Below are 23857 nucleotides of genomic sequence, written 5' to 3' on the forward strand. Positions count from 1 at the left end.
CTCTGTATAGCCAGGCAGGACACCACAGAGCGCCAGGCCAGCGCTGCTGCTGGCTGGGTGTGGGACTCGCAGCAAGTCGTTTTCTCTCCTTATTGTTTATTTCCTTACAAGGAAGGCAATATGTATCCTACCTGAACTCCAGCAGTTGTTGTGAAGCTCCAATCATTGCAGCACCAGGAACTTGGGAAAGTATGAAGTTCAGCCTATATCTGTACTTCTAGGGGTTGGAAACACAGGAGGCTGGTTTGATGGAAAGTAATAGAGAGTCAGTAGAGCGTCAGTAGCTTGGGGATAAAAATTGCAAGATTACTCAACACAGTCCAGTCTCTGAGACTCAATTAGGACAAACCAGCAGGGAAAGTCATGGCTAGTTGAGCCAAACTTCAAATGGGAGTGCTCCTCCTCCAGCCAACCAGCCAGTGATTTTCTTGGAAGGCGGATGCTTCTCTGAGCTCTGATTCCTAGGTGGGACCACCCTGGACCTGAGTTCTCAGCACGCTCACTCTTCCTTGTGATGCCCCAGCTATTCTATCTTTCCTCCTGTGACATCTCCATGGCAGTCTACAAAAGCCATTCTATTTTATACCAGGATAGTTTAGACACAGGTTCATGACATAGCAAAATCCACTGTCAAAGATGAAATTGGATATTGGGTGTCAGCTGTAGGAGAAAGACTGATAAAGCAGCAGCATCACCAGCCACCCGGGTCAATCAGTTATTAAGCAACATCTATAGCGCTGATTGAGCGTTAGCGATGAACTGACTGACCGTGGTACTAGGTAATGAGGATACAAGGCTCTGTCCTAAGTGATGAAATGTATTATCTCATTAGATCATCAGCTACTACTACTGTGAGTTAGGGATCATAATCATCCCAGCTTACTGATGAAGAAACTGAACCAGAAAAACTGAAATAACTGGACTGAATTCTGCAGTGACCTGAGCCTCAAAAGCAGGTCACCAGACATCCAAACCAGTGCTCTCAAGCACCACACTGTGCAAACGTAAGGTCAGAGATGGAACTACGCCCTGATAAAAAGAAAGGACATTTCCATCCTGTTCAAAAGACCACCATTGGCAAGTTTATTTCTAGACATTGAAGTCCTAACTCACAGGCTTAGCATCGAAGACCTTTATGGGTCTGATTCAAATCGTTCTCAGCATCTTATCTCCAACACCCTCCAGCCCCACACCCTCTACTTACAGACAAATGCAACAGCCGCCTGTTCGTCACTCCTGCTCCAAGCTTTCTCAGCTGCCCACTTTTGTCTTCACCTTTCTCCCTGCCTATGTCTTTACAAAATTAGCACAGCCAAATCATAACCCTTTTTTCCATAAATGATATAAATATTTACACTTTATTTCCTAATTCCTGATCTAAGCAAACAGATGCTACTTTTTGAACTCCCAAGTCCATCTCAAAAGCTATCTTTTTATGCCTAGAATTTTCTGTCTTACAATGTTGTGTGATAATACCGTATCCCTCTTAAAAATCAGTGATGTTGGGGGCATGGACATGGGCTAGAGACAATGTCACGTGCTTTCCTAACCTTCACGTCAGTCCCATGGTATTTCATTAAAATTTCCATTTTGCAAGTGGGGAACTGAGATTCACATAGGCAACTCAAGGTCATGCAGCTGGATTCTACTTTCCAAGCGCTAAAACCGTGTTCTGAAGCCCAGGGTGTGCTACTTTAGGAGTCTGTAAACTCGGAAACAGGGTTTGCATCTGGATCCTGCTTGAGCCCTAAGCATCGCGCACGGCAGTCATCGTGTATTATGGCAATCTTTTTTCCTTTGCTTTTCCAGGTTTCTCTGCAAATTGATTTAAGCTGTATTTTGTCTCAGAGCTGGGGGTTTCCTACAGTTGCACGCACAGCTTCTCCAAACAACGCAGCCTGAAACTTCCTTTGCTTCCATTCCTCCTTGAGGAGTGTTGGCTTGCCCTTCTAGCAACGTTACTCTTTTATTCAGTCTTTGTTTTCAACAGGCGGCCAGGGATCTTCTGCTGAAGTGACAGCCCTCATGTCAGCGCTGTGACAGGTTGCGCTCCCTGCCCGCCCGCATCGGTGTTTACTAATGGACACTTTCTCCTACTAAAGCGTTGGCAATGAGGAAAGATAATGAAGAAATTACTTGACCCCAGACACACAGCTAGCAGTCACGATGACCCTCGTCACTGGGTCTTGCTGCCATCTGCGCCCAAGCAAGGGAGGGGGCAGGCAGGGGAGGAGGGAGCGGGGCCAGGGGAGGGAGCCAAGGAGAGAGAAGGTTGATGATTCGATTCGAGGCAGGAAGGGAGCAGCCTTTTGTTAGCACACTTCCCTGCCCGGCCACTCTGCATGCTGGATCCCGTTTAATCCTAAAGACAATGCTAAAGGCAATTTAGAATTCTAAATTCTAAGATAACTGTGGCTGAGCCTTTTGACTTGGTCTTAAATGAAAAAAAAACACACACAAAAAACAAAACTGGGAGCCGAAGAAGGTATGTCAAGGAAGAGAGCCAGAAAGTAAGGGAAACTATGCATCGTGTGGGTTTAAGTCCCTGAAACTTGGAATTGTCCAAGGATGGGTTTGAATGGAGTCTTCAGCCACAGAATTGTGATGTCACCTTGAATAAGTTGTGCGTGCGTGCGTGTGTGTGTGTGTGTGTGTGTGTGTGTATGCACAGGACATGCTTGGTGAATTCTCAACATCATTTCCACGTGTAAAGTGAAAATAGTGAGAGGAGCAACTCTGATGTATAACTCAGAAGATTAAATGAGATGATGAATATCCACTTCTTAGCTCATTTACAACACAGCTACTGCAGGCCTGTTAAGCATTATATTTTTATTCCTCTTATTAGTAACACAGTTAAATGATGGGCCCAGCATTCCAATGTGACCTTGTTTCTTTCTGAATTCCATGCTCTTTCCATTTCACAACAAGGTCAATAACTGAAGGGAAAAAGGAAGGACAAGAACAGAGTATTGGATAGTCCTCTTTGTCATTATAATACACCTCCTTGTATTTGGGGGACACACGGAGAGCGCCCCCTCTGGCCAGATTTGTACTTTCAAGTTTTTAGAGCCCACCAAGCTAGCCATCTTTCTGGGGAGCATAATGGTAATTTATTGCCACGTTCAAGTTTATACCTTCATAGTCATACCACATTTTTGCATTAAAATTAACTCTTTATCAATACATAGAATATCTTCACAGAATGCAGCATATTTGAGTGAGAGAAAAAAGATCTTGATACTAATATGAATTCTTGAAACCTTTTTTATAGTCTCCATATAACATGTTTTCTTCTATGTTTAATCCTTTGAAGATGAGAGAATGTTAAGACACCTAAAAATACAGGATGGGGCAAAAGTAGGTTTACAGTTGTTCGTATGGAAAATAATAAAATAATAAATAATAATAATATAAGAATAAATGCTGTTTCTCCTACTCACAACTGTAAATCCACTTTTGCCCCACCCTGTCTAATTCTAAATCTTGGAGATCTGGATTTTAGTTTTAATTCTGTCTTGTACTGTGTGACTTTGATCAAATTGCTCAGCCTCTCTGCTGTATTTCCAAAGCTGTAGCTGTGGGGAAAACGAGCCCATATATTCTTATAGTCAGCTGTGATAATGTGGATGAAGTGTTTTGTACGGCTCCAATTCACATAATTAATGTATATAATTTCTCTTTTGGGGGGGCTTATTTATAAACAGGACCAGATTTATTAGTCAAACTAGGTCTTTGTTTGTAAAGGTAAAAGTTGTATGGTCAGGATTTAATTAGTAAGCGTGTTATTCTCACTGATCCTCGAAAAATTTGACAAAGACACAAATTCTCCCTACATAAATGCACATGGGCACATGCTTATGAAACCAGGCCCAGATTCCTGTGGAATCCTGCAGGCCCTGAAGCCCACCTGTGTGTGGAACCAGATGACTAAACCTCAGTCCCTCCCACCCTTCTAGTCCAGACACCCACCAGGAGCCTAGTATGGTCATGCCATTCCACAATAAATATGCCAGCCTCTTTTTCTGACATCAGCTTTAGAAGAGCTGGGACTTTGTGAGTCTCTGAAAGCGAGTGGGTGTGATTTGGCTGAGAAACTGAAAGAAAGCAAATGAGGTAGGAGAGCCTCAGTGGGTTGGTCATGATAGGTCGCAGCACAGTGGAAAGCTCTCGACATTGCTCTTGCTAATGGCAGAGTTCCGTGACCTTGCTAGTCACTAACTGTGTCAAGTTCTGCCTGCAAAAACCAAGTGTGCTATTCTCAGTCCTCTTACTGGCAATTTCCCCTGAAACACCCCTCCCTTCCCTCCCTCCAAGTCATGTACTTTCATGGAGCAGAGATACTCAGGATCTAGGTCATGACCTCTCTCCTGGGTGAGATGGTGTCACAGATGAGGTGGCATCTCTGAATTGCCATAGAAGCTGGTTAAGAGTCATAGTCATTGGTGAAAAAATGCTATTTTTATCCAGTCTTTTCCTTACCACCTTCCAGGAAGAATTTCCCCCCCTCTTGTATTGCCTCACAACTCCCACTGCACGATCTTCATTCCTATATGCCTTCACCTGCTCTGTGAGGAGCTCCTTGACCAAATGGACAGCCTTCTGACTGTGATGCAGAGCATGATGCTGAAGGGATGGAATATAACCGCTATAAAATTAACAAATGAATAAAGGAAAGAATGTAAAACCATATGCATTAATATGTAATGTATGCAAATATGCGTTATACCATTTAGGTTATAGAAAACTCTTGGTAAGTGTCTCTTTCACAGAGAGGCCTTTCTTGACCATATAATGTAGCCTTTGCAGCAAGTTATAATTCTAGATATAATTATAATCATTTATTTAGTATTTATGTTTCTTATAAACTACATGAAGGGGTTTCATTGCTGGAATAAGACCAGTATTTGGACAAACATCAGTTCCCAATATACGTGAATGGAACAAGTGAGCCAGCCCTCCCTCTGTCCTTCCTTCCCTCTCTGCCTTCTCTCTTTCCTCACCTTTTCTGCTTCTTAAGTCTCTTTCTTGGGTTGCCACACTTATTGGCCTCTTTTTTTCCTTCACTCATTTTTTTTTTCTTTTTTATATTTCTCTTCTTTCCTACAAAAAATAATTACACTTGATAATTATAATGGTGAGGATGGTGATCATAATGATGATGGCATTAATAGAAATTACTTATTTAGAATATGTTATTTGCTAGACACTGTTCTAAGCATTTTGCCTAAGTTAATTTACTTAATGGTCACCAAAGTCCTAGGAAGTGTGTGCTACCCTAACCCCCAGTTTGCAGAGTAGAAACTGAGTCCTGGAGGGCTTAACTTGCTATCCTGGGTTGTGAAGCCAGTAAGTGGCAGAGGTGGCTGCAAATTAGGGGGTCTGACTCCAGAAGTCACAGTGTTTAACCACTGAGACAGCAGTGCCCCCAGGAGCCTCAGTGGCCTCAAGTAATATATTAAATATATTTGGAGAGCTTTGGATTTAAAGACTGAAATAAGATCGGATGGTTTTCAAATTTTCTTTGTTACTCTTTCACCAGTTTCTTAGAAAATTCACTTCAAATTATCAATCTGAAAATGGATTTGACTGGATTAAAAGTCTAAGCCACTCTGGCGGCCCCTGCTGTCACAGACAACCTGACAGTTTCCAAAGTTCTTGATCTGGGGAATTATGGGAGGATCTTGAACCTGTCAGGATGCTTGACCAGGTCCTTGTCTTGTGGGTGAATGACAGTGGCAGCATTTCTACCTCCTCTTGCTTTTCTGCCTGAGAGCAGCCAATTCTCAAGGCTCTACACAGAATATTTGCAACTGCAGCTTTCATTAAAATACATTGTGAAGAAAAGTGGGCATAGGGTCCGAACGTGGGCACTGGCTGGGAGTTAGGGCACCTGGGATATAACCCTTCTTTAAGATCCCCAATTATGTGATATGGAGAAAGTCACTCAGCATCTCTAGACCTCCAATTTCCTAGTAAGTATCTACAGGGGTTTAGATTTACATCACTCAGGGTCCTATTCAACTATAAAAACTCTTTGAGACTCATTTAAAATAATGCACGAAACAGAAAAGCAAAAGAATGGATTGCCAGCTCGGGCAGTTGGACTCCAAGGTGGACAGCTGCAACTTGGAAACTTAAATCGGAGCCTATAGGACACTATAGCCTACTGGTTTCTAAAGAACATTCTTAGTGAGTATTAGAATATGAAAAGGAGTAATGAGCTGTGGCATGTTCAGGGCAGTGAAACAAATGGAAATCAACTGTGGAGAAGATGAGTCAGGTGCTGTGGGGTGCAGAGGTCTGTGGGGGTGAGCGGATCGGTAAGAACAGTGAAGAAAACCAAGGGCCTAAGTGATCTGAGAGCTGGAGTCGGTCTTCGTGTGGAGAGCTGGTAGTGAGTGGAGCAGAGCTTCCCGAAGTCCAAGGCTGGATGTGCCTTTGAGTCTGGCTTTTATTTTATTATTTTTTTAAATCCTCACCAGAGGATATTTTTTTCATTGCTTTTCAGAGAGAGTAGAAGGGAGAAAGAGAGAGAGAGAAACATCCATGCAAGAGAGACACATCGATTGGTTGCCTCCCACATGGGGCCGGGGATCCAGGTACTTGCCCTTGGCTGAAATCGAACCGGGGACCCTCCAGTCCATTGGCTGACACTAACCACTGAGTCAAGCCGGCTAGGGCTGAGTCTGGCTTTTAGTAACAGATACTTCCTCTCCACGTGACCCAAATGTCAAAAGGGGATTTATGAGTTCATAAAGTGAAAATCCAGAAGGAAGCTCTTTAGGTGGTTTTGACACAGTGGCTCAGAGATTTCTAAAAGTAAGTAGGTTCTTTCCATCTGTCTGCTCTGCCCCCTTTTGTGGCAGTTTCGGCTTCATTATAAGGCCGACTTCACTCCTGGAGTCAAAATTATTAAGGTGTTTCTCATACCACATTGCTCAGGAAGAGGTAGAGGGATGGTTTGGGGTAGTTCTGTCAGAAGATCAAGGGAACTATTTCTCAAAAGCCCTTGGAAAATCTTCCATGACTCATACCCAACTTCAGTCCCATGTCCTTTCCTAAATCAATACCACTGGCCCTAGGCATGGAATGTCTTTGTTACCCAAATGAATCCCTGTAGCAATGAGGGAATGGCTCCTTATTGGGTTAGATCAGTTATGAATAGCACAAAAGCTGGGGCTCTTAATCTCCCCTAAGCTCATGGCTCCTCAATAGTGGAGGAGAGGAAACATGGATATTGGGAGGCAACAAGCATACCCACACTGTGAAATGGAAACCACTGAGAAGAGATGGCAACACACTGTATCTAGGAAATCAGCTCCAAATGATTTGTGATGGTTGCCTGGAAAGATATGTATAGATGTCCTCCAAGACATCATAAGCACATGTTCTATGTGATTATAAATATCTCCTTTGGGCACTGAGAGAGGCAGTCTGCATCACATGGCTTTCCCATTCCTGACTTAGCAGGAAATTCTACTTCAAAGAAGAAACATGTGTTCCCTTATTTCTGAAGTCTCCTTCATTCAGAATCCAGAGGAGATGAAGGTATTGCCAGGTAGCAGCACTCAGTCATGTGCCTTGTACCATGGACCCTGCCACTGCTGGAAGTTATGTTTACCGAATGGGCTTTTCCAATTCTAAACACTTTTGCCTGTAGACACACTAGAATAAATGAAAATGAAATGTATTTAACACAGCAAATGAAGTGAGACAGAACTAAATGTGATGCATAAAATCTTTATTACATCTAGGAAGGAGCAATATTACAGAGCAAGCTGCTGTGAAGATGGGCTACAGCCCGTGATCCACACAGTTCTCTCTCCTCACCATTGCCACCTGCACGTCTATACAACATCTGAGTGTAGGTGGGGACATTGCCCACCCCGCCTTCTCGGCTTAGACCCAACCCCAAAGTGGGATGAAGCACTTAATAATAGGGACAGGTAGAAGTTGATAAATCATTGTGTTCAAAATACTGAATTCAGTAAACAGGTGTCTAGTACAAACAGAATACATAGTTATCTATAAGGGGGTCTAGAAGATGGAGACATAATCTCTATCTGCGATAGACTGGCGTTGGTCAAAGGAGATGCAGTGGTTATGGCAGGAGTGAGAAAGTTGCTGGAGATACCAGTGCAGAAGGGAGGGATAGCGTGGGAATAAACAATGACAGGAAAACGTGGGGCATTTTAAAGAAGGAGTGTATGTGTAAACTAGCTTAGCTGTTCTACAGAATAATACCCAAAATATAATTTAGCACCTGAAGCTAGAGGGCCTCTGATTTAGACAAGAGACCCATTTTAGAACAAATCGCTTAAATACACATATTTTATAATAATCTTTCACATTTGCATAATTCATAAAACTCTTCTAGATCCATTAATCCCAGCCAGCTGTCAAGGTAGCTCAGGTTATTTTTGCTGATTATAAGTGATGAAACTGAGGTTCAGGAAAAGGTAAGCAACTTGCCGACAATCACATAAGAATCATGCGAGGATGGAGGGCGAGAACTCATGCTGCTCAGCTCCCAGCCTGAGAGCTCTTCTCACACAGTCAGTGCGAATTTCTGAAGAAATTATGTTGTTGGTTTCGAACTGCAGCAGCTACCTCCAGGCAATTTAAAATGAAAATAAACCCCATTACTAGCATAAGAGAGATTCATGGGTCCTCGAGGCAAAGATGCAACCGAGACTTGGCATAAAGTGGGGCTCAGATGGGGGAAACCATCTTAATTATGTCTTGGTCTGTTTTGTCTTGCGCCAGCCCAGAGCTTCCTTTACTTTTCCAGTCCACTCAGAAAGGGAAAGAAAAAGATGCCCACATGATTGAAAGAATATGGGCTTATTAGAGATCCGTTCTCTCTAAATTTCTATATCTCCCACACTCCCAGGAAGGAATTGGGATTGGGTCCATTTTGCTCAGGTGCTTCTGTTCAGTCCAATCAGCAGTGAGAAATAAAATGCATAAGGTGATGCTATTTAAGGTGGTTATCCAGGCTCCCACTGGGGGTGAGAACAGAGATTACAGGACAGCATGACTTCAAATGGTATTTCCCACAGTACAACTGTGTTAATGTAAGAATTGCTGTACTGTTGATGGAAAAAAGGGCCATGCTTCCACCGATCGGGAAAGGCTCAAGGCTGGCACCGAAGACAAGCAGGATGCTCATAGCCCCACTTGCTTATAGAACAAACCCACCCTTCTTCCTACCAAGCAAGATAAATAGAGGGAGGGCTTTAGGTCTCTCTGTTGTTGCACATCCTGTCCCAGAATGGTTTTAACCCTCCAAGTCTTCTTCTCAGGCAAGAGGAGGGCTACTGCATGGAGACATTTAAGAAGACTCACAGGCTGTCGTTTTATCCAAAGACCTGGGGGCCTCGCTCTCTGGGATACTCCGCTCTATAATGAGCTTAGGATCACCACCGTTTCAGGAATAATATTTTATAATAAAAATGTCCCTTACATGTGTACGGTTAACAGATGATTTTCATCGCTCTCGTTTTGTTTCATTTTCACGGTAACTTTTTATGATAGAAAGGGTAGGACAGGCGATTTGCTTCCCTATTTTACCATAGGCACCTACTGAGGTTTGCGAGGCTCACAGCATCACAAGGTGGTGGGGTACCCTTTCCCTTAGACGCCAGGTCTCTTTATTCCCCATGCAAGGGTCCTTCCTCTTACACCACAGTTTTCACCTTGCAGCATCACTCTTCTATTTCCTTCGTTTCCTGAATTTCACTGGCAACTCCCTCCCTCTCCCGTGGCTTCCCAGTATTTCCTTGAATGTCTTTTTCCTTCTAGGATTTAAAATTCTGTGTCATCATCAAGTCTCTTCATTTACTAGGAGGTCGTTCCTTCCATTGCTCACTGTTTCCTGACCACAGATACATTTGGCGTGTGGGGTCAGCATTACAACGGGCATCTACTTTCCAAAATCTGAGAAGCAGCCCACCCAATGAAACCACAACCCCTAGCTTAAACAACTAGAACACAACAGACACCACAGTGAGACCCTCCTCCCTGCTGATATTGGGTTACTTTTGGCTCCTTGATAGAGTATCACAAGAACCAGAATTGTTATAAACTCATTGTTTCCTCTTTATCTTTAATTTTACCTCTATATAAACATTTTTTCAGATTTTTAAAAAGAATTCCGATCTAAAGGAGTGGTACCCAGTGTTTTTCTTGTCAAAATGTGATGTCTTGGCATTGGAGCGAGCATCCCTACTTCACTGTCACACAAGCCCATTGCTATTTCCTGCCTTCAGGAAGGTGGTTCTCCACAGCCCTCTATAGACTCCCATGCTTTGGGAATTTGCAGGTCATGATCTGAGGAAACAGGACAAAAGTGGTGCTAATTTTCCAAAAAGCTATTCTGTTATCCATGTAATGGATACACAGAGCAGAAAGAAAGGCTCTGCAGATATCTCTATTAACCAGAGCTGGAAATTGTGAACGCTAGAGACAGAAGCCGCCGCAGGGATCCACGGCATTGTGCAGTCTAGGACACGGAGGTAAAGTGTAGCTAAGAGACCTGCAGGCGTCAACCTGCAGATGAGTGGCTTCATCGTCCCAGGTTCGCAGAGTGTCGGGTAAATCTCACTGTCCCCCTTTGGTTCACAGGCTGGCTGCCCCATTGTGTTGAAATGAAGCATTTCGGAGGAATCAGTAAAATTATCTTTGGAAATTTCCTGCTGGGTTGCACTTTCATAATATCAGGGTTAAAAGCATGGGGTGGGTGTAAAGAGCATTTCCAAAGGGCAGGCTGGGGAGGGGGTGAAGTTGGAGGTGGAGTGGGGAGAGATAGAGAGAAAAGATTTTTGTGATGAGACTGTCACTGAGAGCCGAACTCATCCAGTGTGGGGAGTTTGTTTGATGTATTTTTAATTGTGGGTATCTATTTAAGCTGGCAGTGGTGAGTTCATGGGGTGGGCTCTTCTCCTGGGAGATGGTTCAACCTTTTCCTTCTGTTTTCACCAGCAGGAACCATGAGGAAAGGAGGGTGTGGGGATGGGTGGGTGGGACTGAATGCAGTTGTGGAGTCTGCCAGGATACAGATCATGTTGCCTAGCAAATCATGGCCTTCCCCAGGAAGCTGGCCTCAATTAGGAGGGGAGCTGTACAGGGCGAGGAGCTCCTGTCTATAGTGAGAAGGCTGGGCAGAGAGCAGGGGATCTAGGAAGGCTGATCCCAGCGCATTGGGAGAGAGCGATGGAGCAGCCTATTAAAATATTAATTGTAAGCCAACAAATGCTGATAGAGCCTGACTATGCACCAGGCCCTATACCTGGCACTTGACCTCAATGATCTCATTTAATCTTCACATCAACCGTATCTGTGAGGGTGAGGAGGGTTGTGTTATTATTCCTGTAATAAAGATAAATGGGACCAGAGAAATTTATTTTTATTTTTTATTTTTTTTGCCAAGATCACCAAACTAGTAAGAGAAGACATAGGATTGTGGCCCTCGTTAATCTGTTCCAAGGCCTGGGCCGGGGGATAGGAAGGGGTAATTTTACACCACTCTTATATACCAGAAAGAACTGGATTTTTAGAGCCAAATTCCAAGTCCTCTGTGACTCTGGAATCCGCACTCTGACCACCGTGTCACATGGTTTCTTCCCCAGCCCCTGGCCAGGCCCCAGAGCCCCAGAGCACAAGTCAGCGAAGGGCCATGGGGCAGGGTGGGGAGAGCACAGCCTGGCGAGCGGAGTCAGCAGGACGGTTAGGAAAGAACAAAGAAGCAGAGCTGAGAATAAACAGCTCCTGGTTGTGACAAAGGAGTCACCCTAACGGGCTCGTTTTTTCTATTTTCTCCCCCCAGCTGATCTGAGGACAACCTCGTTCCAACCGAATTCTCTTGTGAGCGCGGCTGTTTTCTGTCCCATTTTCTCTCGCCGTTTGTTTCCACCCCATTACGCGCCGCCTCCGGCTTCCTGGCCACCCTGCTTTCTGCCCGGAGAGATGCGCCCCAAGTGCCCGAGATGCGCCCCAAGCGCCCGAGATGCGCCCCAAGCACCGGGCTCTGACCTGCAGCTCGTGTGCTTCCCCGGCCGGGCTCAGAGCCTCTCGCTGACCCACCAGCCCAGGGGTCTGGGGGCAGCGCAGCTTCTACCCCCCGGACCCTGGGTGGGAGGGGACCCAGCGTAGGTGGCATGAGAGGCAGAAAGTGGGAAGATGCAAAAAAAAAGAAAAAAGAAAAACCAGGGATCTACCAGGGAGACGACTGGAACCCCATGAGAGGAAAAGAGGGTGGCGGGAATGAAACGCATAAAGAGAGGAAAGCTTTTAATTCAAGAAATAAGGGAAGGGATATAAGACCAAAAAAAATGAGAGGAAAAATAAGAAAGAAGAGCCAGGCAATAAAGAGGAAGAGAAAGGGAGGAATGCAAGCTAAGGCAGACGAGGAGGGGAAAGTGCTGAGAAAGGAGTGAAGACAGGGCCCGGGCGGCACTGAAACCAGGCGGAGGGCGAAAGGGCAGACCAAAGCCATCACCAGCGGGGACAGCAGCCGGGGACACGGGGACGGCAGAAAAAAACAGGAGCGGAAAGGAAAACAAGCCCAGCGGGCAGAGAGGTGTAAGCAGCGCAAGGTTGGGAGATTCTTGGATAAAATGAAAAGATCACTCTTTCAGGCTTGTTTGCCCCTTGCCTCAGCGAGCACGCCGTTTTACTTACCAGCACGTGAGCGCGTTAAACTAGCTACACAGCCCAATACGAGTGATGCCGTGGAGCTGCGTGCGCGGGGGGTGCTGTCTGGTCGGCAGGGTCTCCCGGAAGACCCCAGGGCTTCACTGAAGCTTTAAGAAACATGTGGTCATCGTAATAATAGATACCAGCAGCTGCAGATGTGCTGTGTGCCTGCCCTTTGCCTGTGTTGGTGCATGTAATTCCCACAGCAGTTACTATTATTAATATCTTTGGTTCTGAAATGGGGACACGGAGGCCTGCCCACCATCGCGCAGCTTTACAGGCTGGACCCGGCATCAAACTCAGGCAGGCCAACTGCACAGCCTGTGCTCTGAGCCACCGGGTTCCAGAAAAGGAAGCAGGGCCTCTGGGAGCAGGGCGTGCAGGGTTGACTGAGCCCCTGGACCACGCTGGCGGGCAGGGGATCATCAGAGATAAATAAGGCGTCGCTGTGGCCCCCAAGAAGGCAATGGGGTAGCAGTGGGGAGAAGACATGGAACGGCACAGTTTACATTAGGTGGGAACAGTGCTCTTTCTTAAATATAAAGAATACATATTGTAGGAACAGGGATGTAGAATGGCCCTTCATGGGCAGGGTTTGCGGGGGGAGAGGGGGGAGACGTTCTTTTTTTCTGTAAAAAGACAGGTAATAAATACTTTAGGCTTCCTGTGCTACAGGTCTCTGTGGCAACCACTCAGCTCTGCCTCGGTAGCACCACAGTAGCCACTGGCAACCTATCACTGAATAAACATGAAGGATCTGTTCCCCAAAGGCCTGTGTCAATGAAATTTGAATCTCACGTGATTTTCCTGTGTCACAAAATATTATCTTAAATTTTTTTCAATTATTTGTAAAGGTAGAAAAACATTCTTAGTTCATGGATGGTAGGATGGGATTTGGCTTAAGGGCTGTAATTGACCAACTCCTGTGCTAGGTGAGAATGAAGGGCAGTGTTCCCCGTATAGAGAGGCATGTTCAAAATCAGAGTGGCCTGGAGGGACTCGCATTTCCTGAGGATTGCTATTGTCTGCCTCAGGTGCGGCGCAGCCCAGAGATACGCGTTGGGGCTGGATAATGGAGCATGTAGAATTCCTCATGTAGAGCCCTTGAAGTGAGCTTTCAACAGAGTTTTACCACATTCCAATTTAATTTTAGATATAAACAACAAGTAGGGCATATTGGAGCCTCTAGCAATATTTGAGGCATGGGCTGGAAAAGGCCCCAGCTGAAGCAAGGGCGGCAGATGTGGGATTGATGGGCTTTGGTGGTCGAAGAGTTGAGAAAGCAATGAAGTGCAACTGAGATGCATAGCACATCTCACTTGGCAGTTGTGCTTCCAACGTGAATCAAAGGAGGTAAGTGTAAGAAGGATTCTCAGCTGGTTTACAGAACCAAACAAAAAAGGGTGCGTGTGTGTGTGTGTGTGTGCATGTGTGAAGTTTTCTGATTACAAGGGTAATAGAGCTTATCCTAGTTAAGGTACCGTAGATACCGTGATAAGTCAATCATACGCACATTTTCAGTGACTAAGAAACCCCTCTGAGCACCACTTTGGATCCTTTGGGCCTCACTTCTTATTCCAGCCATGTCAGGTGGGACCCAGCCGTACCTTGTCTCAAACATGCATTAGACATCTCTAGCTTTTGCCCCAGTGGTTCTCTGACTACATATCAAGAAACAGTTACATGAGGTATTTTACCTGGGAACATGTACAACCTGGAAGCCAGAGTCCATGTGCAGAGGATCAGCCCTTGACCAGCAGGAGCTGGGAACAGATGCCTGACTGCCTTCTCCCCCTGTCCCATAGGCAGATAGTTCTGAGAGGAGCACGTCCTGGTGGGGCTGAGCACCAGCTGTCTGCAGCGACGGTCAACTCAGTAAAGCATCCTTGTAATCCTTTTTGCCCTTCTGACTCACTTCCCTGACCTCTCAGCCTTGCTCCCAGCATCAACTCCCTAAATATTACCTGTCTAAATGTTCAATTCCTCGGAGGACTCAGGAAAAGGAAGTTGATTACTGATAGAAGCTTATTTTTGGCCTAGATAATCTGCCAATGTAGATGTTCCTTTTTAGCAGGCAGCTTCCAAGTCGTAACTTGGAGACACAGGTTCTTTCCATTGTGTTACTCTGACATCTTTTAGGACCTCAAGGTTCCCTCTAAAGGAAACAGTGGATAGAACAGGCACACCTGCTTCTTTAACTCTCAGGACTAATGCTACATGTGTTCATGTGTTCCATCCTTTTGCTTTCAGGGCAAGCATGGAGTCACATGACCCTATCCAGACACATGGGGGCCTGGGAAATATAGTTTCTGCTAAGTAGCCTTGTAGTTTGGTGAACAGTTAGCCATCTCTACATTAACGTTTGATGTATAAAATTTGAAAAATAAATAAGTGTATAAAAAATAAATCAGTGTATAAAAAATAAGTCACTATGACTCCACCGTCCAGAGGTAGCCACTATTTCATTTTGAAACATTTCTATGGATTTTTATATGATTAATCATATTTTTCAGAAATGTGTGTTTTATATATATATTCCCCAAAGATGTATACACAAACTATGAATAATTATAAAGGCAGTGTTCATTAAAATTCATTTTGCCTGGCTGGGCATGGCTTAGCGGTTGAGCATCAACCTAGGATCCAGGAGATCACCGTTGGATTCCAGGTCAGGGCACATGCCTGGGTTGCAGACTCGATCCCCAGGCAGGGGCCTGCAGGAGGCAGCCGATCAATGACTCTCATCATTGATGTTTCTATCTCTCTCTCTCCCTCTCCCTTCCTCTCTCTGAAATCAATAAAGGTATATTAAAAAAACCAATTTCATTTTCAAATTTAAGCTATCAGCTGTTAAAGTGTGTATACATTTTTTTGGGACACCAACTTAAAATCCTACAGTAATTACGAGTTTATCTTTTGCTCAATTCAATTCATATTTTGTTTTATTATTTTAATATCAATTATATCATTAATTTATAAATTATTTTTATTAATTTATATATCAATTATACAAATTAATGTTATAAAATTAAATAAAATTTCTTTATTTTATTAATATTCTTTAGATGTCAGGAAGGCTGAATTTGAGTTAGCTGATCATGTACGAAGTAGAGACAAACCTCCATGGGAACTGGTGCAGCTCACAGTCTGGCAGAAGGTAAGACCTAAACACAAGCACATGTTCTACAGTGTTAAGAGTCAACTCCTCATGAATTGGTGGGCTGCTGAAATGAGGCCACAGAAGACTTTATGGATCCTAACTTTAGCTACTAATTTTTTATTTTTCCTTAGAGAGCTTAATGAAAATAATGAAATACATTGTTGATATTGGATGTTACAGAAGTAAAACACCAATTTTAAATTAATAAAAATGTCAGCTATCATTGCTACCAGCACAAAGTCTATAATGTTGTCCCACAGAGAAGAGGAACGGGATGGGAGGCAGAGGTAATGTCCCCATTTGGACACAGTGGTGTCATCTGAAGCCAAACGTTCAGGGAGCCACAAGATGTAGGAGAATGAGGGCATGTCCTCCATGGGTTAGGAATGGGCCACAGAGAAGCATGTCTGTGACTAGCCATAATCAGATTCCTAAAGATGGATAAGCTGTTATGCTTGGGGCAACCATGTCTTCTTTCTTCTTACCCTCTTAATACTCATGTGGTTTAAACATTAATAATCCTCCCACTGAACTGCATGTCAAATTCACACAGAGCCAAATAACATCTGGATGGGGTGGGGGGAGATGTTATTCTGTTTATCCCAAAGTTGCTGTGCAAGTAAATATTCCAGTTCTTCATGCTGGCAACACAAAGGCCCAAAGAGTCATAGGAGTTCAAGAGGAAGCTATGGCTTCCATTAGGGAGAAGAGAGTCTGGAAGTGCTGATGACTGGCTTCCTGGAGGAAATGGAACCAACTCTACAGGGTTTCAAGGTCCAATTTTCTAATTACCTCAAAACAATATATGGCTATGAACTTGCTCCAGAGCCAGACTGATTGGGCTGAATCTTGTGATGTTTTCTAAGAAAGAGACCTTGGTAAATTCCCTTAACTTTTCTGTATGTCCTACATAAAGCAGGGCTAATAACATGCAGTTCTCATGGAGTTTCTGTGAGAAATCTCTGCAATAAGGCATGTGAAGCATTCTGTGCAGTATCTGGCCCGTGGCAAGTGACCCCTACTTGTTATCCAGTTTTCCCAAGCCCTAAAGAGATGCTGAATGGCATTTGTAAAATTGTCTACAATCCAGAAGTACCTAGAAAGTTTAACATTTACTTTAAAAATTGTGAAGACTTTGACAAATTTTCTAAAATGTACATAGAAAAATAAAACTTGCACAAAAACCTAAGTAAACTTTGCAAAAGAAAAGCAAAGAAGGAAGATTGTTCCAATCAGACATGAAGACAAAAATCATAGTTATAAAAAGTGATGGATTTAAATAGCAAAGGTCAAACAGACTAGGGAAGGAAAAGAATTTGAAGATTCTTGATAAAGAGTATAAAGAGCTTAAACCTGACCCATTTATATGTAGCAATTCAGTGTTTGATGGAGATGGTACTAAAAGCCAATGGGGGAAGGACAAATCATTTAATAAGATGATGTTAGAAAAAATGGGTCACTACCTGGGGAAAAACAATGTTAAACCTCTGCCTTACACAGTATGAATGGATCAAGGATATATATAAAAGAAAAAATGTGTATGTGACCAATAATTCACAGTCTCAGAGAATTATGACCTTGTGGTAGAGAGAGTCTTGTTAAGTATGATCCCAAATATATAAACTGTAAGGTTTCAGAAAAGGCATGGGATTTTATATCAAAATTACAGATTTACATTAAAAAATTGATACTATAGCCCTAGCCAGTTTTGCTCAGTGGTTAGAGCATCAGCCCACAGACTGAAGGGTCCTGGGTTCGATTCCAACCAAGGGCACCTACCTTGGTTGCAGACTCCAACCCCAGCCCCAGTTGGGCCGCATGCAGGAGGCAACCAACCAATGTGTCTCTCACATCAATGTTTCTCTCTCTCTCTCTCTGAAAAACAATGGAAAAAAATATCCTTGGGAGAGGATTTAAAAACAATTGATACTGTATATAAGACTAACAGATCAGCGTATTTTGGGATATCGTATTTGCAGTGACAGAGTATGACATCATCCTTGCCCTGTTCTGATCTAAGAGGAAACTGTGTAGTTTCTGACCGTTTGGTATAATTTAAGCTTTAGCTGTTTCTTGTTTGTTTTTTTACTGTAGATATTCTTTATCAAGTTGAAGACTGTTCCCTATTCTTAGTTTTCTGAGAGTATCCTGATGGTGTTGGGAACTGTCAAATGCTTTTTCTGCTTTAGATAGCGTGATCATGGATTTGTCTTCTTTGGCTTGCTGATTAGTGGAAAACATTGATTAGTTTTGGGAACAGCCTTGCCTACCTGGGATAAATCCCATTTAGTGGTATTGCTTAATTCTTTATACACATTACTAGATTTGGTTGATAATATTTTATTGGGGAATTTTTCATCTATGTTCATAAGCAATATTGGTCTGTTGTTTTCCTTTCTTGTCTTTATCTGGTCTTATTAGGGTAATGCTAACCTCGTAGACCGAATTAAGAAATATCTCTCTGCTTCTATTTTCCGGAAGAGATTGTGGAGAATCAGTATTATTGGTTTTTTTAAATGTTTAGTAGAATTCACCTGTAAAACCATCTTGGCCTGGTGATTTTGGGAGAAACTTATTAATTATTAATTCAATTTTGAATATGTGTAGTTATATTCAGATTACTTTTTTCTTGCATGGATTTTAGTATTGAGTCCTTTCATGGCTTTGTAAATTTCATGTAGGTTATCAAATTTGTGGGCATGTTGTTTTTTTATGCTTCTCCTTTGTTATCCTTTTAATGTCTAAAGTATTGGCAGTGATGGCCCAACTTACATTTCTGATATTTGTGATCTGTGCCTTTTCTTCCTCGGGGTAGTTAGCCTGGCTAGATGTTTATTAATTTTATTGATCTTTTCAAATAAATAGTTTTTGGTTGCATTGATTTTCTTTATTGTTTTCAAATTCATAGATTTTTGCTCTTATTTATATTAATTACTTTATTCTACTTGTTTCAGACTTAATTTGCTTTTACTTCTCTATTTTCCTGAGGTGGAAGATTATGTTTTTGATTTTAGATCTTTCTTCCTTTCTAAAATATAGGCTGTCCCCCCAAAATGTATACACATACTTTGAATAATTATAAAGGCAGTGTTTATTAAAATACATTTCATTTTCAAAATTGAACTGTTAAAGTGTGTATACACTTTTTTGGGACACCCTATATATATTTAATGCTGTGTATTTTATTCTTAACACTGCTTTCTTTGCATCCCACATATTTTAAACAGTTGTATTTCAAAATTTATTTAGTTAAAAATGTTTTAAAATTTCTCTTGTGACATCACCTTTGACAAATGTGCTATTAAAAATATGCTGTTTAATCTGAAAATATTCAAGAATTCCACCTTTATCTTTCAGATATTGATTTCTTGTTTAATTCCATTGTAGTCAGAGGGCATGCTTTGTATTATTTCTGTTCTTTTAATTTTGCAATGTATGTGTTATGGCCCAGAATGTGGTATCTTGGTGAATGTTCCCTGTGAGCTTGAGAAGAACATGTATTCTGCTGTTGTTAATGGAATATTCTATAAATGCCAGTTAGATAAAGTTGATTGATTGTACTGTCCAGGTCAACTATATGCTTACTGATTTTCTATCTGCTTGATCTACCAATTACTGATAAAAGCAGTATTGACTTTCTCAATTATCATGGTGGATATATCTGTTACTCCTTCCAGTTCCTTCAGTTTTTGCCTCATGAATTTCAACTCTTGTTTGTACTTGGCTCTATTGTTAGGTGCATACACACTTACGATTGTTATTTCTTCTTGGGGAATTGACCTCTTTATCACTATGTAATATCCCTCTTTATTTGTGATAATTTTCCCTTTTTTTTTTTTTTTTGAAATCCACAAATCTTTATTTTTAAAAAATCTGATGATCAGAATGATTTGAAATTACCATATAGGTCTCTGGTATTCTACTCCTTGAATCTGACCTCTGCCCCTTGTATCCTATTGCCCTCCCTTCCCCTGCTGAACTCAAAATTCTCCCTCTGAGTTTCCACTGAAGAACTTTGTGTCTCTATTTCTCTGCAATAACCGCGGCCAGCTGCCAGTCATGCTTCATTTCCTATAGACACTCTGCTGCTTGAGTACTTACCAGGAGCAGCTGTTAGACAATCTGGAGGGGAAGCCCATGATGCTTTATTTGGGGGGAAGGACTGCTGATGGAGGGAGAAAGTAGAGGCATTGAAGGCATCCAGGGGCCTTGGATGGAGGGTAATGAAGGGGCATGTAAGAGAGGAAAGAGATCCAGAAGTCTCGCTGCCTTGTTCCTCCACCCCTTGGGGCAGGGCCTCTGTGGGCTGTCTGGCCACTGGCCCGGAGACAGTGAGGGTCAATGAGTTTGCAGGAGACATCGGTCATTGCAGTCACCCCTGTGAAAGCTACTTGCCTCCAGGAAGAGAAAAGCCACTTCCTACTCACTTGGGCCACATTCTCGCTCCTCGAATCCATCCCTCTTCTCACACGGAGAATGGCCTTTGGGTCCCAGAGGTGAGATGAAAGCAGAAGAATTTAAAACTGTTAAAGCAATCCCTGTGGAACTGCGCGTGAGAGGCAGAGCACTTGGCTATAAGCGGCAGTGGTCTGGGCTTTGGCAGACCTGCTTTCTGCGCCCGAAACCTTGGCCCAACCTTAGCATGACCTTGAGCAAGTAACAGAATCTGCCTTGGCCTTTGTCTCTTCACCCTGTTGAATTGGATGAAATGTGTTTTAGTAAGTGGAGTTAAAGAACACATTTTAAAAAGCCGTGGGTGATTAGTTGATTGTAAATACAATATTCATCTGCAGCCTGTCTTCACTCTGATGAAAGTAAGGTGATGTTAGACCTCTGAAGGAGAGAGGTAGCTTTTCTTCTGTTCTAGTCAGATTGTTTGAAATACAAAGACTCGTTCTGAATCAGGATTTTAGAAGGAAAGAGAATCTGGGAGAGTGAGAGAGCAAACTACAAATCAGGGAGATATGCGATCTGGAACAAAGGAGACTGGGGAGAAGATTAGATGTATGTTATTATAACAATGGTTAACACATGGATACAACTTAGCAAATACTTGGTTTGTGTGAGGCACTGTCCCAGGAACTTGGACTGCACCATTTCCTTTAATTCCCACAACTTGGTCTGAGGAGGAGCTGTGTGAGTGTGTTTCTGTGTGTGTGTGCACGCACACGTCCCTGTAGTAAAACTGATGAAACAGATTTAATGAGTTGCATAATGATTTTTAACATCACACAGTTAAGAGTAGAGGATGCCTTGGATTTAAACCATGTCTGTCTGGCCAAAATCCTAGCCCCTAACTCACAACAGCCACAGGGTGGGCCAATAGTCTTCAAGTCCTACATGATGTTAAGATGGGCTGTTTGTATTGAGGAGCAGAACCAGGGCCTATGGGTGAAAGACATATCATGACAGAATAGTGACTGAATTGTGAACTTCTTAACAAATGAAGCTTTGAGACCACTGGATGGGCTGCCTCAGTAGAGTTAGTGTCCTGTGGATTGACTGGAGGCACTGAGATGGAAACAAGGCAGGTATTTGCCTGGGCTATCCTTATGGTCATTCAGGCTCAGTACATAGTGGGCTAGATCATCTTCTAGGTCCTTCCAACCTTAAGGGTTTATGATTCTTTGATTGACAAGCTTTAGTGTGTTTTAACAATTAATGGCATAATAAATAAGTTAAAATAAAAACAACCATTTATTGAGCCCTTGCACAGTTTCAGGCATTAAGTGCTTTACAGACTTTAATCATCACAACTTCTTGGGAAGTCTGCTTCATAATCATTTTATAAAGGGGAGGGAGGACCTGAGTTTTGCATCAAGTTCATTAATATAGTAGGCAGCAGAAGAGAGATTGGAACCCAAGCCTATTGACTGCTAAAGCCTCCTTCCTTACCATTCTTTATACCACGTCCCTCCAAATGGTAAATGTTTCCCATTATTGATGATAAATCTGAGGCTTAATTAAAAGGAATCTCTTGGGGACTAGAGATTTTCTAGGTGCCCTGTGCTCTCACTGAACCTAAAAACTTAATTTAATACTTACAATGGTCCTCTTAAGTAGTTATTACTCTTATTTTATGAAAACTGAGAAGCAAAGAGACTGAAGACGTTCCCCACTGTCACTCTCGTGATAACTGGCAGGACCAGAATTCCCTCATGAACCGAGATGAGACGTCTTTGCAGTGAACCGCCATGACTTGGCACATAGGCCTGGACAAGACCATGGCTATGTGACTAAATGACTTGCTTGGACTTTCAGTACTTGACAAATCTGAACCTACAGTCCATGTTTTTGAACTTTTGTTAATTTTACGATCCACACCGGTGATGTTGATCATAAAAAGTCAGTGCCTGTGTGGCTCTGTTTACCACAACTAGCACTTTACATCTCTTTCTCTCATTCAGGCTTATTGTCTGTATGAATGGAGTACTGTATTATACAAGATCCTAACATAAAGCAGCTGGGGGCAAATAGAAGCGGAAGGAAAATGTTCCTGGGCTGTAAGACAGGAATCAAGTCCAGAGATGGTCCCTTCCCACCCATAGAGAAACTGATGGCAAACATGACTTTCTTCTGCCCAGTTCAGACTCAGCTCTTGAACTCAGCAAAAGAAAACAAGGGAATGAAATGATTTCCGAAGCACATTTTGAAAGGGGAGCAATATTTCTTTCTCTGGCTTCTTTGAAGCATGGAAAAAATTATTAGCCACATAGGGGAGACAGGGTCAACCAGTTGAACTCCCATGATCTGCCTCTGTCTCCGGCACACCTCGAAAGTAAAGAGTTTATCTCAGGAGCTGGAAAGGAATGCAAAGTAAGCGCAGTGCTCCCGTGAGCGGCCAGCGAGGGTGAGTTAGCTGCGACCTGGTGGCCAGAGCCTGGGGAGGGAGGAGAGCCCTTTTTTCCTGCCACAACTTCGAGGGAAACCTGAGGTTCGGGGCATGCGGCCGATTTTGATTCTAGCACAGTGCTTCCTAAAAGGGGAGTTTGTAGCCTTGGCGTCCTCCAAATATCCACACATAATACTTACGGTGATTGAAAGGGTTCGCAGAATTATTGCACGTGGTACATAAATCTAAAGCTAAGAGTGAATCACATGATGCGAAAATTATTTTCAGTTTCATTTTCTTCCACTTCTTCTGATTAAGGAGAAACTCCCAGTTCAGAGCTAATAGATCTCTAACACCTAACTTCATCTTCTTTTGTTTTTTAAAGATTTGATTTGATTTTTTCAGAGAGTGGAAGGGAGAAAAAGAGAGAGAGAAACATCGATGTGAGAGAGACACATCTACTGGCCACCTCCCACACGCCCCCGACCAGGGCAGGGGATGGAGCCTGCCTCTGAGGCATGTGCCTCCGGCCGGAATCGAACCCGGGACCCTTCAGTCCGCAGGCCGACGCTCTAACCACTGAGCCAAACGGGCCAGAGTTCATCTTTTTCTAATAAACAACAAATAAGCCTCATACTGAGAGCCTTGGACCAGCAGGACTATCTACGTAGGAGTCAATAAAATGTAATTGTTTCCATTGGGTTTCATTTAAAAGATATAATCAATACTCATTGTTTGCAGATTTCATATTTGAGGATTCACCGGCTTGCTCAAATTTATCGGCATCCCCCAAATCAATACTTGCAGCACATTGCAGGGAACACATGCAGAGCGGTGACTGAAAACCTGAGTCACCCCGCTCCTATGTTCGCACCCGAGGCTGAACACAGCGACACTCCGCCTTCTTGTTTCAGCTCCAGCTCTGTAAACAAGTGTCCTTTTCATGGCCTCTTTAGTGCCACGTTCTTCGCATTTTCGTGATGTTTTTATTGTTAGTGATTTTTCTCTAATGTGGCTCCTAAGCACAGCGCCGAAGGTGCTGTCTTGTGCTCCTCAGCAAAAGAAATGTGCCCGGCGGAGAAACTGTGTTAGAAAAACTTCATCCAGGCACAGGGTACAGCCTGGTTGGCTGTGAATGAAGCTTTAGTGAATCAACAATATATATG

The sequence above is a fragment of the Miniopterus schreibersii genome, assembly GCF_964146895.1.
Source record: "Miniopterus schreibersii genome assembly, chromosome: 11".
Taxonomy (NCBI): Eukaryota; Metazoa; Chordata; class Mammalia; order Chiroptera; family Miniopteridae; genus Miniopterus; species Miniopterus schreibersii.